The 14,851-nt window shown below is 40.9% G+C and overlaps 1 long non-coding RNA gene across 1 annotated transcript in view; it reads left to right on the forward strand.

Moving 5' to 3' along the window:
* Positions 1 to 225: 225 nt before the first annotated feature.
* Positions 226 to 14,851, forward strand: part of LOC116668994 — a 94,640-nt gene continuing 80,014 nt past the window's right edge. The window contains exon 1 of the long non-coding RNA XR_004326346.1: positions 226 to 395. This is a non-coding gene — a long non-coding RNA (uncharacterized LOC116668994). The remainder of the gene's footprint in view (positions 396 to 14,851) is intronic.

Genomic DNA, 14,851 nt, shown 5'->3' on the forward strand with positions numbered 1-14,851 from the left:
GGATTTTGCCACATAATTTCACAATCCCAATGGCTCTTTTGTGGTTCTGTACATTTAATTGACCACTTTCCAGGTTGAAAGCTGGGTCAGCATGACTGGGGTGGGAGGAGACGACATAATGTTGATTTTTGCAGATCTTTCCCCTTTGAGTTATCTTTGCTCATCTTCTATAAGCTCAGATTGCCTAATTAAATTGATTTTTCCCCCTTTTTCACTCACAGGGACTTACCAATTTGGGCTCCTTCCAGAGCTGAAAACTGATTATAAATACGAAACAGATTTCACTACTGGACTTGAAATCCAAATAAAAAACAAGAAGATCTTCAATATAATTGAAAAAGGTCCTCACCAAAGAATAGATACAATATGACTGGCAGGACATCAAGGAGTAAGAGGTAAATTTCTAATGAAACATGTTTGCTCTGTGGTCAGGTATACAGAAGATGTGCTTCCAGGCTTTCTCAGTTAAGGGGCAGGGCAGGGAGGGCCATTTCTAATTCGAAAAACATATTGGGTGATCCAGTCTCTTTTTCCTCTGGGTCTGTCTGTCTAGCTATTAATTATAGTGATATTGCAGAGTGCTAGATTCTTTCTAAAGACATCATTTTGGGGGAGAGGTATGCTTAATAAAGGAAGCATCCTTCACAAAAACTCCCAGGAACATTTGCCAATTTCTTGTGCTTCAGAAATTGTGGAGTGCCAACTTGAAAACCTATATCCAGGATGACAAGGGATCAAATCAGGGGCAAAGGGCAATAAAGTTGTCAGTCCTAGTTTATCTTGATGTTGGGAAGGAAGGAAGGAAAAGAGGGGATGGAGGGAAGGAAGAAGGGAAGGAAGGAAGGGAGGGAGGCAGGGAGAGAGGGAGGGAGGGGAGGGGTGGGCCCTCCAGAATATACAAAGATCATCTGGGGTAGACATTTGCATTTTAGCTTTTCCCGGTGTGAAAAAAGAGGGAAGGGATACATATATATGAATGAAGTGTTCTCAGTCTTTTCTCCCATCTGAACTATCAAATGGTTTAGTGGCTTCATCTATTCTGTTCTGTCAGGAAGCATCTATGAGTTGCCAGATTCTGTTCTTAGGCTTTTTTTTTTTTTTTTTTTTTGAAACAGAATCTGAAGAATGGGGAAAGGATAGAAAGGAAAAAAGCCATGCTATTCTCATGAGAAAAGCAGTAAACTTGGAACATGGCTATGAAAGGCATTCAGTCCCACAAAGGAAAAGGGCAGAAGTGGGTGGGGTGGTATCTGAGGGGTGAATGTGAACAACTGTACTCAGCAAGGATGTAGCATGAGGATTTTAGGAAGTGGAAGGAGTGCCTTGGAGAGGGATGATGGGGTTTGAGCAGTAAGCATTCAAGCTCTCAGAGTGGGCTATTCAAGGTCAACGGCCAGTGGGGGTGGGTGGAGGGTGTTAGAAAATGAGATCAGATGGGAAGTGTTAATAGTAATTGCCGTGGCCTGTATTCTTAGATCTCTATTTCTTCAATGAATGAGTGAAAGGTGGACTTCCTGTTTTTAAATGAAATGTCACTTTGGGTCTAAACACATGGACACAGACGTTGGTAACGTTTTACCCGTAAAGCAAATATTCCACGAGGCACCTTGGCCATGAGGTTCCTTTTGAAATAAATCATAGTGTCTTCTCAGTGCCCACGTCTCAGCCCCAACCACTGGATTTCCAGCTCTCCTCATATGGACTAATTTGTAAAGAGCAGAGCTCTTTACAAGGGAAGCAGGTGTCCTGAGCTTTAACTCTGGAGAAAGCACTGACTAGTCGTACGATCCCAAGTCATTTATCTAAGGTAGTGATGTGAACAAGTTACAGATGTGGGACTTTGGAGTCATATACAGATTTTGCACAAGTTACTTAATCTTTGTTAGGCATTATTTCTCTTATCTATAAAGTTGGGACATTCAGAGGATCCCTTCATGGGGCTTTTTAACGAGATAATGCATATGCAGCTTCACAGCGATGAGTTCAATAAATAGCCACCTTTGTTATAGTTGCTGTTATGATTATTGGTGGTGGCGATGATACTAATCCCAGGCCCTCAGTTTCCTTACCTTTCACGTAGGATAAGATAACATTTTCTCTACATTCCCTTCCAGTTCTAAAAATGCCTTCTGTAATTCCTGAGTTTAGGAACACCAACCACATGAAAAGGGCAACGGTCAATGAGACAGCTCTTTTTGCTCTAAATCTCTTAGAAATATTTGGTTTCTTTCAAAATACCATACCCTGGAGAGGCCCCAAGACTTCATTTAACTTGTGCTTCTCCAGCTGCAGAATCTTGCTCAGTACTACTTGAACACTTACTGAGTAAGAAAAAAGAGTTAGTTTTTCTACTTCCATCTATGAACTAAACACTACTTGAACTATTTATGATTTACCCTATATGTATGGAGACACTGGTTAGTTCTGCTTTTTCCTAGGAACACAAATAGCCTAAAAAATATATTTTCGTCTCACCCTTTTTCTCTTCCTCCCTCTTTTAAGATATTAAAACCCCAGTTCTTCTGTGATATGAAACAGATCATCTCTTTCAGACTTTGGAGGGTTTTTTTTTTTTTTTTCTTCTTCCTTGACTTGCTTGGTAGCATCTTGCCCATAGAAATGTGATACTGATAGAGTTGTTGATTGGTCCTAGAATATATCACAGTGTCTAAATACATGAAATTAGAAAAAGAAAAAAAAAGAAATCAACATTGTTCTGAAAGGAAGGTAGTTAAAATTCAGAAAGAGAGATTCTTTAATTAACTTAATAAAATTACTAATGGAAGCATTTTAACTGCTAAATTTAATTTACTTGTCAAGATATCAGGCTACAAAGAGGAGGGAAGAGTGGGAACTCTGCTTTCCATTATGATGTGCTCTATTATAGAATAAATTTGCTTAAAATGAAATATATCACCAAAAGCCATCAATGACATCTTAATTTGGAACAGCCAGTTGAAAAGTAATTAGACTATGAAGCAATCAGTTCTAGTAAATCAGTGTTTCCCTTTACATAAACATACTTTTTTTTTTTTTTTTTTTTTTTTTTTTTGCTATTTATATACAGGAAAGACTTTCAGGTAGTAGCAGGCAAAGATGCTGATTCTTTTGGCTGTCGGTGTTTTTACTTTACATTACCAAGCTGTCAAAACAAAATGTTTTATGATGGGATTAAAAAATGTATAAGCATCTGATTTGATTTAGTGTTTATATTTATATGTTGAACTGAGGAGAGTTTGCTTATCACAGGGGTTTAAAAGATTTACATTTGTCTGCTTCTTACTTCCCAAATGCTTTCCAGATCCACAGGCAGCCCTGACACCTTACTTCAATGAATGAGGCTCAGTCAAAAATCAAACAAGAGCCCTGCTTCTCCCTGCAGGGTCCCGCATAAGTTATATAAATAAAGGTGGAGAATGTGGTTGCTAGTGAGACTTGGAAGAGGATGGAGGTGGGAGTGGTTAAAATCATCCTTTTGTTCAGTGTTTGAACAATTCACCATTCAAAATTTCTCAAAATGTAACTGACCTTCCTAGAAGTGTGCTTGTTTGTTTATAACTATGCAAAGCTAAGAAGGAGGGAGTGGGAGTGGGTGAAACAAATAATTTATATTTCATCCGATTTTGAAAAGTCTACATGGCTTAGCTAAGAGGTATCAAAATTCCAAGTATCAAACTACTTTATATTAGGAAACACTTTTATAAATGTATCTTTTCTGATCACCTTAGTATGTCTCTGAAGAAGGTATTTTCATCTCCAATTTACAGACATGGAAATGGAGGCCCAGAGAGGTTAAGTGACTTGAGGAGATCGCAGAGGTAGTTAACGGGAGAGCTGGGGCTGGAACGAGGGCTTCTGGGCTCCTGATACTTTTTCCACAGCATCTGCTTCTGATGATGGAATCCCATCTGTTATATTCGGAGGGGAAGAGGTGTGAGAAAAATAACTAGAGGAGATATCAATCACTCAGCAAAATATTTATGGAGGACTTCATTCAGATATTAGGGGAGTCACCATTGTCACCATCCCTGAAAAATCAGAGGGGATGATGAATTATGCCAAAGAGAACATTAGCTCAGAAGATAGAGACTACCTTGCAATGTCACGCTTGTGTTAGTGGGTGTTATTCTCCAGTGGGAGAGGGTGGTGTGAGAGAGGAAAATAAAGGACTGTTTTATAGTGAGCAAAATAAGCTACACTTTGTTAGGAAGGGATGAACCTAGGGAAGCCGCCGAAACACAGCATGCAAATCACTTAACAGTATGCAAATGACCTCACCCTAATAGAGTAAATCATTTTCATTCTCTCCACTGCCTATTTAGAAATGTGATCATTGATAACAACCCTACAAGGTACTATTCCTAGTTGAAAAACACATTGGGAGGAAATCTAATATGTATGATACAATGGGAGTAAGTATTAAGATTCATAATTGGAGATAGGTGAGAAGTAGCCCAAGACAATATAATTAGAGCTCAGAAGCCTCTCTCCGTCTGTGGCAGTGAGAGAACCGGGCAGAGCACGGGGGAAGCAGGGCCCCTCTGCCTCTAGAATTCCAGTAAAAATACAGTCTGCCATCCCCAAGGGCTGCTCGAGATCCATGTGTAACAGGACAATTGCCCTGGGAGTGGAGGAGGCAGGAACTGTATAAAAATAGACAGAACGACTTAAAGTTAGCAAAGAAAAGATAAGGTGCGCAAAAGTGGGAAATGAGATACAGCTAGTAAAAGAGGTTAGGTGGAGTAAAGAGACCTTTTATAAACGTATCAAGGGGGAAAAAAAGGAGGGGGGATCCTCTAGAGAAAAAAGACCAGTGAATAAATGAGAAGAGGAGGGCATGAAATTAATGATGGCTGAGATATTGACCTCCTGCTTTAAGTCAGTTTTTAAGAGAAAAATGAGATGAAAATTTGGACAGCTGGAAGGCAATAATGACTTTTAAAAATAGGTATCGACAGAAAGGATGAGGGGAAACTTAGAAAAAAAATTAAACATTGTGGCATATACAGATTGTAAGTTTCAGATAATATGCTTCCTAGGGAATTAGATTCCCTGCCTACTAACTAGGCACAGACAGGGAAGGAGAACAATACAAATTAGAAAGATGTCAGAATTTTCTCACATATCACAGTAGAATAAAGGTTGGGTTAGGCTGGGCGTGCAAACACAGGACAGGATCTCTTAGTGCTGTGTAAATTTTGGACCTGTTTGGTTGTGCCTGTGTGACAATTGCAATTTTTAGAAAATTGGAGAAATTTTTTCTCTTTTATTTACTGAGAAAGGAAATAAACTCAATATCTAATATAACTAATGTATTTTGTGGATACTTTAAAAGCACAAGAAAAACTGTCATTGTCCTCTGGGAGAAAATTGGAAAAATGATGCAGTCTCTCAAACATTATGTAAAGTGTTAAAATATTGATTAAAATATGCACATAAAGTTGGAAAATTCAGAGTACCATGAAAAAAGCATCTGAAAGTAAGATTCAGATCCTAATAAAAACTTCAGGTTAAATCCTCAAAACCCACCTAATTACTGACAAAGTACTAGATACTTAGAATAACCATTTAGGGAAGTTTTTGTTGACATTAGGCAATGCATCTGTGTGAGGTAAAGATACAATGGTAAGTACTGGAATTTTATATAAAGAGTGATTTATTGGAAGTGAATTCTTAAGGGAAGATAGTGTCTTGGAATATTTGCCCTGATCAGTTTCGTAGGCATTCCTAACTGATGGGCTGTCTCAGTTGACAGATTGCAGTTGACTGACTTCTTGGTTTCTCTTGTTTTCAGTGTTCTTTTTTTTCCTCACATGTTGCTCTTCAGTAACTAAAACCTTCTGGGATTTGTGGCATACCGCTCCACTGGTGCTCTGTATCCACTATATCCACTCTGAACCCCACAGCACCTGCCCTCAAGCCACTTACAGTCATAAGCCAAAGCGTGGTTCATTGCTAAGTCAACCACAGCGAGGGAAGAGTAGGGGAGGCTGAAATCACATGGAGAGACATGTGGCAGAGATGAGACTTGGCCTCCTCCCTGAAGAATGTGTGGAATTTAGACACAGGGTGTGAAATAGGGAGAGAGAACATTCCAGAGTCTGCAGCAGTTAGACCAGAGGTCTAGACACAGAGAAGCGCATCTGCACAGAGGGCCAGGAAATAGATCTTTTCTGGTGGAGCTGATTCTAAAAAGGTGGCAGATGTACCTGAGATGTAGTAGGGCTGTGATCTGAAGTCCTGGACACAAATCACAGCTCTGACTTCTGGGAAAGTCATTTTATCTATCTAATGCTCATAGTCTTCATTTGTTAAATGGAGTTTGTTACCCATCCACGAGGCTGCTTGGTGAGATGCCGGCCAGTGCTTGAGTCCTAGGGTTGAATAGGCTGTAGGACCAGCTTCCTGCTTTTTAGTCAGCCCTCTGCTTTGCTTTCATTGGAGTTTTGTGCCTAACAGGCATTTGACTCCCTGGCCTATTGCAGTTAGACCATTTCCTTTCACTAAGTTATTGTTTAATGTTCCTTCCAGGATGTTTTAGGCAGTTTCAATGTTTTGCGCTAACTTTCAGTATTTTATAACAATCATCCCCAAGTGGGGTGGGAGGGAGATAACCTGCTTCCTAGTTGGACTGTGGCCATGCTGTTAAGACGGGGAAATTATGCTGAGAAAAGGAGAGACTCCATTCCATTTAGGGAATGATGGAGACTCTATTTCTGATGACTAGAATAGTGGCAGATTGTGAGTGGGACGTGGGTGAATACAGCTGATTCTTTTACATAAATCAGACCCCAAATCCAATGAAGGATGTCAGCTCTCCTCACTAAAAGTGGTTTGTGAGCACTATTGAAGTGGGTGGGGGGCATAGGGATGGAGGAAGAAAAGGAAGAAAGGAAGTGATAGAAAAGAGGGAGGAAGGTAGAAAATAACAAAGTGAAACACATAGCAATTCATATATTAGGAACTCATTTTGAAGCTATGTTGTATCACTTGGGCATAAATGACCTTCATTTCACTTTTCCTTTTTTCTGTTGCTCTTGTCTATAGTCCTCTATTTAAAACACCCTTACCCTTCTTTATTGTAATAATATGTGAAAATTGTTGGTCCATTTTTTTCTGTTTTCATTGGGAATTTTAGTAAAAATATTATACATAGAAAATTCTCTTTGAAGTCCTTAGTTTCTTAATTTCTATGCTCTAGAACTTAGTCCCAAACTCCCAAAAAATCAAAGTAGGATAATGTGTCAATGTGCATATAGACAAAACTACCTGATTAAAAACTGAGGTTCTAATAAATAGCAGATTATGGTAACAAGTACTCTCCTCTTAACTGGAATCAATGTGATTAAGAATAAATAGTTATTTTCTCTTCTGGCTATTGTATAGTGCTTTTTAAAAAAGATTACTTTTGTAATTTTAGACAATTGGACCTAATTTATGGCTCAAACAACATGAAAAATTTAAAACTATGCATGATTCAGTAAACAATAAATATGAGAATGCTATATATCAAAATTTATAAGTCAGCCAAAGCTATACTCAGAGGTGAAGTAGTAGCCTTCAATATTTCATTCCCTTGGGGAACTAAATAAAAATATAATTATAAATGAATTAAAAGTAAAACTCTGGAAATTAAACCATGAGGAAGTGAATAATAAAGATAAAAACAATGAGAGAATCAGAAACCTAAAAATAGTGAAAGTGATTAATCATCTCTAGGTATTAGGAAAGACTACTTAATTTTATTTGTAAAATAATATAATAGTTATATTTATCATATAAATTGTATTTAGATATGAATATACAGTATCTATAACAATAAATTATTTATTAACTTGTTTTTGTAAATTATTTTACTGATTAGTGAAACTTTGTCAGTTTAATAAAAGGGGAAGCCAGAAACAAAGTTAGAAATGAGAGCATTAAATTAAGAATATATTCAAGGACAATAAAAATCATAACAGAATCATGCAAAGTTGTGTTCCAAAGTTTGAAAACCTCAATATTTTGGAAAATATATAAATTACCAAAATTGTTTGAGAATAATTAGAAAGAAATAAAGCAGTAGATGAAACTAAGTAACTAACTAAGTGCAACTTTAAAAAGTGATGTACTGTATTAAAAGTGTAAGTACTTGCTCTACACCGAAAATAAACACAACATTGCAGATTGACTATACTTCAATAAAAAAATCAGTTAATTAAAATTGTAAGTACCGAAACAAGTCCTGGGACCTTCAAAGTCCGATTGATTTAAAATGATTCTTAAATATAGAAAAATATTGAAAACTACCTAATTTTATGATGCTAGCATTACTGATACCAAAAATAGAGAAAAACAGTAACATAATACAATAAAAAAAAACTACAGACCTTCTCCATTTATAAATACAAATACAAAAATATGACATAAAGTGATTTGACAGTTCCCAATATGAACTGCCTTCTCATCATGGTGCGTGCATTTGAGAGGGAGGTGAGGAGGACGTTGCATTTTTTATTCTTTATCAGAGAGGCCTCACTCCTGGAAAAGTGTCAGGCAGGTGGAATAGCTTCATCAATTCTGTGGCAGAAAAGGAGATCATAGAAATGATTAGACAGAATGTGTTTTCAGGGAATGATTTGATTCTGGATATATTTGCTTGAAAATAGAGACTGGGATTTAAGTTATTAAAGAGTCAAGCTTGATTTTTTTTAAATGCTTATACTATTATTAAAGTTAACATTTTTGTCAGGGAATAATTATAGATCAGTGTTCTGTATTAAATCTCCAATATAAATGGTCCATGTGCTGGTACTGCACATGGTTCAAGGAGGTGAAATTAATTGTTTGTTTCCCTAATCCTCATGCACAGTGGGCCCCACCATTGTATGTTCATGATCTGACCCATCTTCTCTCTCCACTTTGTGTTCTGATTTCAAAGATAACACTCTCTACCACCGCCGCCTCCAACACCCGCCTCTCTCCTTATCTCTTTCCCCTGCCCTATCTCTCTTATTCTTCGTATTTTGGGGGGGCGTTTGGCAAGCAGGGCCTTTGTCAAGAGAAACCCGAATGGCACCCTCTTTGAGAGGAAAAAGCTGCCTTTACATGCCAGTCTTAATTTATGGGTAAGAGCTGCTACTGTACCTGTGTGAGGTTCCCACGAGAGTTTCACTAAATGTGTCTCTGCCAATACCAATGACCAAAAGAGACCTCCCATTAACTTCTGAATTAGCCAAATGGGACAGAGCTTAATCTAATATGTGTTATTTCATTTTCTAGGTTACTTGTTTTAAAGGAGATAAAGTATACTCATAGGCTGTCTAAAACCATCCTGGGAGATGTGCATGGAAGGACTCCATCTAAACAGTATTGGCTTCTGAGAAAGCTGGGTGCATGCCCGAGGGCCCAATTTAGCTTGGTGGATGCCTTTCTCACAGTAGGCAAAGCAACCCCCTAACTCTAAAGAGCTTTGAGAGAAATTGCACATTAGTGAAAATGATGAGTGCTTGTGCTGGAGTTTTAAGATGCTGTGGGTAAAGCAGCTTTTTCCTCTATCGATATCTCTAAAGCCTACTTGAATTCTGCTTGGAGGTGGCATTCCTCACTGTGACCATGATCTCTTCTCTTTGGTCCAGTGTGACCAGTGCTACGAGCAATCTAGCCATCATCAGAAGCAGATTGGAAACTGATGGGCTGGAGCCAAAGGCTTCTCAGGAGGCAGCATGATACAGTGGAAAGAGAACCAAACCGGCTGCCTGGAGACTGAGTTTCTTTCTCAGCTCAGGCATTAATGAGCTGAGTAACCCTGAACATAACTCCCTCTGAGCCTCAGTATCTTTATCTGTCAAGTGGGGGTAATCATATTTGCTCTGCATATTTTCCAGTTTATGATATTGATCAAATAAGATAATGGATATGAAAGTGTTCACAAGCTATAAAGCACTCTACAGATTTTAATTGTTTCAAGGGTGCTGGCATGTGGAATGGTCTGACAGGTTAGTGCAATCCTGTAGGTATCTTGGCAATGTCTTCTGGACTCTCTAGGATTTTCATGAAAGCAAAATTTGCTGAACAGAGCTGGATACAAGCAGCTCTCTCTTTTTATAGCCATCCTTCCCAACTGCCAGCCCTATTCCTGGGACTTCAGAATGTGCCAAGGTTAGACGACTCAGACAAGGGGTGTGAGCCATAACTTCTAAATCAGTTCTGGAAGGATGCCAGACCATCAGTTTAAAAAAGTGATTTGAGTGTTTTCCTGAGGACAAAGAATTACTTAGAGAGTGTATCTTTCAAGAACATGTTATTGAAACTTGGGAAAAAGAGTTTTAAAATGTGAGAACACTAGTATTAAAAGCACTCTAAACCAATTACAGTGTATTTACTTGGATTTCAATTGGGGGGATACCCTTTTCATTATTGGCAAGCTTCAAGAACATTAGAAACACTTCGCTGAAGACAATATAATATCCAAATCTGAAGTAGGATGTGTGTCCATTTAATTCGCTTTCTTCCTTTTACTTTCTTCATGAAGGCGGAAGAGCACTTACACGTTTTCAATGCACAGTGTGTCCTGAGCAGGCAGTGTGCTTTTGGATAGTTAGCTCCCCTTGCCCCCAGAGAAACATGTGATACACTCACCTTCCCCTGGGGTTCCATGAGGATGCTATGGCAGACTAGGAGCGGGGCTAGGGGCAGGGTTCGATCCCTGAGCCCTTAGACCAGAAAAGCCCAGTCAATACCAAGGGCTTAAGGATCTGCACACTTTAAGGAGCGCCTTTGCAAGGCCGTGATGAAAGGTGTAGAGGCCTGAGGGAGACTTCTGTTCAGAGGTGCCCAGCATTTTAAAGATCTGCTGTCCACCAAGCATCGGCTGCCTTCTGCTAATGCAAGAGCTTTGCGGAGTTTAGCACCCTTTAGCCAGATGGTCATGGAACAGAGAAAATATCCATTTTTTTTCCTGGTAGCTTCACTGTGTGGGTTTGAAATGAGTTTGGGGACCCCGCAGTGCACTGGTGAGTCCCTGGATGTCTGTGTATTTACTATTTAACATTAAATGAAGCTCTCCTCAGTTGTCCTTCCTCAAACCACAAGAAACCCTCTCTCCAGTTTTGTGTCACTTCACTTAATGTAAAGCTTGTGCCGACATTTCATTTCTGTGGGCAGTGGATGGTCTTCTATAACATAGAACATTAGAAACACTTCTCTGAAGACAATATAATATCCAAATCTGAAGTAGGATGTTTGTCCATTTAATTCGCTTTCTTGCTTTTACCTTCTTCATGAAGAACAGCCCATCAAACGGGGGCGAAAAAGATGAGAGAACCCGTCATACTGCTGGGCTCCATGCTTTTGGAGCGTAAAACGCGTTGGCTTGGGTCAGAGGATGCCTCCAGATGGGGCAGCAAAGGGATGCAGTGGAACCACCTGCTGGCTCCTCTGTGGCAGCGAGTTCTGAGCAGTAACAGGTGGGTGCCTGCCTGGTACTGTGCAGGGCACTGGGACAACATAGCCGAAGGCCCACTCCCCACCCCCAGAATGCTCCCAGGCTGGCCAGGGATGGACACTTAAAGAGGTAGTTGCAGTTTCTCTGGACGTGTGCCAGGGGAGGGTAACTTCTAGAGGCTGAGGATGTGCAGGAGAGAGCCCTTAACCAAGGAGGGAGTCAGTGAGGGTGATCTAGGAAAGGGGAGAGCTGGGCTGTGTTTCACAAGTGAGGTCAGAGTTGCCCAGAGGCTGCAGGGAGTGAAAGCTGGTGTCTGGGCGGGAGGGCAGGCAGAACTAGGAATGTCCAGGCACCCTCCTGTGGGGCCAGTGGGACCAGGGGGGTGCCTGGAAGGTGGGCAGGAGCCACCTTTAGTGCTTCATGAGTGGGAACTGGGAACTCTAAAACCTGCTGAAATATGGTGGGATCAATGCCATCACAGGGGCTTATAGAGCATAGGCTGTTGTCATCAGAAGAATGGAGGTGTGCTTCAAAAATCTGGAAAGTCTCTTACAACTTCAGTATCATCAGTGGCTTACTGGGCATAATAAATAATGGAGAAATATCCAAAATATCTTTTTCAGCTTTCAATTAGCCATCTCTTGGTGACTCAGTTTGCTGCTTTCTGTAAAAAGTAGTATTTTCTTTTATTTGTTCTAAAAATACTTTCCTTCAGCTTCATGGGATGGAGCATAGGGCAAGGGATGTGGGCAGACCCCTAATACTAATGGCCAGGGCGTTGTTCATGGTTCACATGTAACCAATCCTTTAAAAAATCACGAGTTCAGTCACGTGTCCCTTCAGGCTTTACTGTTATATATTGAAGAGTCCTGCGGCTTTGTCTCCTCCTCTCCTGCTCTTCCTTTTCTTCTTCCTCGTCTTGTCTTCTTCCCACTTGTTCGGCTTTCTTAGCAGTCCAGCTCTGAACGGTTGGTTTCCAGCTCTCGTGGCCCCTGAGGACATGAGGGGCTCTTTGCTCCGTCTGAGCGTCTCTCATGCCAGCTAAGGGAACCACGTTTGACCACCACCTTCTGAACTCTTGGCTTTCAGGGAGCGTGGGCTCTGCGGGAACGTAACCCTGAATCACATCCCATCCTGCTGTATGGACACAGTACCCCTCCCCCTCTCAGGGCTCCTCAGCACAGACAGCCACCATCCCAGTTCTAGAAAATGTCCTGTGGTACGTGGTTCCATGAAGCAGCTAAGAGTTACCTAATGGCATTAGGTGCTTTCCGACTCCTTCCTCTTGTGGCCTTAAAAAGCTCCCCTGTAGGCGCTTGCTGCCTTAAGAGAACCCTAAACAGTGGGCTCACATCCCTCGGGTTAAATCAGCCTCCTTAGGCAAAACCAGAAGTATCAAAAGTTCTGTTTACCCGTCAAAACCTAGAGTTTTCAGTGACAGGCTTTAAAAGTGGCCTGCGCCTCATCTGTAAAAATACCACTTCACATCCACTCAGCTTCCCCAGAATGTCTCGATTATGCAAAATAAGAGACACACCTGTATAGTTTCCCAAGGCTCCAGGTTCCGGGACTTCTCCTGAAAATAAGTGTGCAAAAGACTGGCCACACACAGAGACATTTTATTTTAAGCTAATTGGACACAGATAATTTTAATCTGGGTTATGATCCAAGTGAGGCTGTAAGTGAACTCTCATTTTAAACAAAATCTCTCTCTCTAAGTGGCCCCACCAAAATTTTTTTCCTGCCATTGAAGAGCGTGCTCCTTCTCACCCTGTTAGATTCTGCTAGCACAGATATTCTTTAAAAAACAGGTAGGCTTCTCCCGGCTACGTGGTTCTGCTTTGTCTGCCTGGTGCTGTTGCAGGGCAAAGGGCATCGGAAAGCATTGGTCTTCACATAATGCTACCACCTTGCTCCTAGCTTCTTCCGTCACCACATGAAAGTCGCGGTTAAAAAACACACATCAAAGAGCGAGTCCCATTGAAAAGGCGAGCGCTGCCTGCTGAGCTGGCATTCAGAGCACGGGCTTTTGTTTCAGTGGCGACTCTGACTCTTCTCCACCGAGTTTCCTGTTAACTCGGGTGTGGGTTCTGACTTGCTCTTGATGGAATTGGAGTGTGTGTTTGTGGCACTCACTTTTAATCAGCGCATTTGAGTTTGTGAAGTAAGAACTGCTTTCTCAGGCAGGTTAAAACTTTCAAATAGAAACATCATGTTTGGCCAGATTTGGGCTGATCTTGGGGATACAGTTTTAGACCTGGGTCCCTGAATTTAGCACGCATTTCAGGAAAGGAAGTGGGGTTTTTTGTTGTTGTTGTTGTTTTGTTTTGTTTTGTTTTCTCCCCTTTCTTGATGGTTTGATAAGTATGGTCATCTTTTGAAGGGAGAGATGCTTGAAGGGGGTTTATGTGGGGATTACGGAAAGAGGCAGGTCTCTGCGTTGCATCCGTGGTTCTTTTCCCTGTCTGGACCCTGCCCCCTCACACCACCCCCTGCCCTCTCCTTGTGAAGGGGATTAACTAAGCCATCTGAGCCGTGGGCATCTGCTGCAAGTTCAGAAGTTTGGGCTGAAGTGGGCATTGCATTACACACAGAGACTTACAAGTCTCTGAAATGTCATACATATGTTTTATCAGATTGCCCAGCCAGCCACAGGTGGTTATCCAGACCCTCACGTGCTGTATCATTGCTGATGGACCATCATTTGTTCGCCTTCAGCATTGAGGAATGCAAACAACCATTTGCTTAAGTGGCAGCCAGAGCCCACATCACGTCCAGTTGTGAATGAGGCTAAGCATGCCTTCCCCACACTTGCCATTCATCCTCTCTTGCTTCGCTCTTCCCTCCATCCCCATCCCCCTTCAGTCCCTTCTCACTCTGCAAGCAAAACGAGTTCTCAGTTTTAGAGCTTTTTGGAGTTTAGTGCTGAGCTTAGCTGGTCCACTGCCGTCCACATTTCCTACCCTGTGCTCCAAGCACGGTGGTGCTTTCATTCTTACACTGAACATTTATGAAGGATTCAAGGTTGGCGAAGTCACGAACTAAAGGAGACACATCTTCTGCTAGAATGTCTTTGACATTCACCTGTTCTATTCCAATACTCTCATTTTACAGATGAGGGAAATAACTTCCAGGGTGGTCATGACTTTTGACCAAGTTATTTTGGTGACAGAGCCAGAATTAGAACCCAGATTTCCCAGAGTCATCCTCCTGTGCACTTTTAAAACAATATCTGCCCTGCACAAAATATTTTCTACTATTGGGGCTTTTATATTTTGAAGGGAGACAAAATTTAAGTACATGTTCAGTGGTAGAGCTTAATACATCCTGTAGATGGTCCTTGGGCAGAAGACATCAGATGGAGAGTTCGTGTGCTTACATATGCAATGGCAGCTTCAAAATCCCCCTGGACATTGTGAAGTA

The sequence above is a fragment of the Camelus ferus genome, chromosome 15 (assembly GCF_009834535.1).
Source record: "Camelus ferus isolate YT-003-E chromosome 15, BCGSAC_Cfer_1.0, whole genome shotgun sequence".
Taxonomy (NCBI): Eukaryota; Metazoa; Chordata; class Mammalia; order Artiodactyla; family Camelidae; genus Camelus; species Camelus ferus.